Here is a 2,160-nt window from a genome sequence, read left to right as displayed (position 1 = left end):
CCCTTACCCATACCCTAACCCTAACTCTAACCATAACCCATTCTGTACCCTAATCCTGACCCTAACCCTAACCCGTACCCTATCTCTAAACCTTACCCTGAACCTAACCCTAAACCATACCCTTAGCCGTACACTAACCCTAACCCTAAGCCGTACCCTAACCCGTACCCTAAACCTAACCCTAACCAGTACCCTAACCCTAACACTAACCCTAACCAGTACCCTAACCGTAACCCTAACCCTAACCCGTATCCAAACCCTAACCCTAACCCTAAACCTAACCCTAACCTGTACCCTAACCCGAAGCCTAACTCTAACCAGAACCTTAACCCTAACCCTAATCCTAATCCTAACCCGTACCCTAACCCTAAACCTAACCCTAACCCGTACCCTAACCCTAATCCTAACCTGTACCCTAACCCTAAACCAAACCCGTACAGTAACACGTAACATAACCCTAACCCAAACCCGTAACCTAACCTTAACCGTATTGTTAACCCGTACCCTAACCCTAACCGTACCTTAACCCTAAACCTAAACCTAACCCATACCTTCACCCTAAACCTAAGCCGTACCCTAACACTAACCCTAACCCGTACCCTAACCTTAACCCATACCCTAAACCGTACCCTAACCCGTACCCAGCCTTAACCCTATCGCGTAACCTAAACCTAACCCTAACCCTAACCCTAACCCATACACTCACCCTAACCCTAACCCGTACCCTAAACCTAACCTGAACCCTAAACCTAACACTTAATCTAACCCTAACCCGTACCATTACCCAAACCCTAACAGTACCCTAACCCTAAACTTAAACCTAACCCGTACCCTAATCCTAACCCTAACCCTAACATGTACACTTACCTCAACCCTAACCCTAACACGTACCCTAACCCTAACCCCAACCCGAACCCTACCTTTTCCCGACGCTACCCCTAACCCTTTCCCGTACCCTAACTCTAACCCTTACCCTTACCCTTTCCCTAACCCTAACCCGTACCCTATCCCTAACCCTTACCCGTACACAAACCTAACCCTTACCCTAACCCTATTGCTAAATTGTATCCTAACCCTAAACCTAACACTAACCTGTACCCTGACCCAAACCCTAACCCTAACCCGTACTCTAACCCTAACCCTAACCCGTACCCTAACTGTAACCCTAACCCTAACCCGTACCCTAACACTAACCCTAAACCTAACCCGTACCCTAACACTAACCCTAACCCTAACCCTAACCCTAACCCTAACCCTAACCCGTACCCTAATCCGAACCCTAACCCTAACCCGTACCAACCCTAACCCTAACACTAAACCTTACCCTAAATCTAACACTAACCCGTACCATAACCCTAACCCTAACCCTAACACTTCGCCTAACCCGTAGCCTAACCTAAACAATAACCCCAACCCTAACATGTACCCTAAACCATACCCTAAACCGTTCCCTAACCCATATCCTAACCCTAACCCTAACCCTAGCCCTAACCCTAACACGTACCCTAACCCTAACCATAACCCTAACCAGTACCCTAACCCTAACCCTAACCCGTACAATAACCCTACCCCTACCCCTAACCCTAAACCGTATCCTAACCCCAACCCTAACCCTAACCCTAAACAGTACCATAACCCGTACCCTAAACCTAACCGTATTCATAACCTGTACCCTAACCCTAACCCTTACTAGTACCCTAACCCTAACACTAACCCGTAACCTAACACTAACCCTAACCCTAACCCTTATCCTAACCCTAACCTTAACCCTAACCAGTACCCTAACCCTAAACCTACCCCTAACCCATACCCTAACCCTAACCCTAACACTAATTCTAACCTGTACACTAAACCTAAACCTATTCCTAACCCTATTGCTAACCCGTACCATAACCCTAAAGCTAACACTAACCCTAACACGTACCCTAACCCTAACTCCAACCCTAATCCTAACTCGTACCCTAACCCTAAAACCAATCCTAACCCTAACCTGTACCCTAATGCTAACCGTAACCCTAATCCTAACAAGTACCATAACCCTCATCCTAAACCTAATCCTAACCCGTACTCAAACCTTAACCCTAACCCTAATCCGTACCTAACCCTAACCCAAACCCTAACCAGTACCCTAAACCTAACCCTAACCCGTACCGTAACCCG

The sequence above is a fragment of the Vulpes lagopus genome, unplaced genomic scaffold, assembly GCF_018345385.1.
Source record: "Vulpes lagopus strain Blue_001 unplaced genomic scaffold, ASM1834538v1 ctg145, whole genome shotgun sequence".
Lineage (NCBI taxonomy): Eukaryota > Metazoa > Chordata > Mammalia > Carnivora > Canidae > Vulpes > Vulpes lagopus.
Note: the sequence above shows the minus strand (reverse complement) of the source record.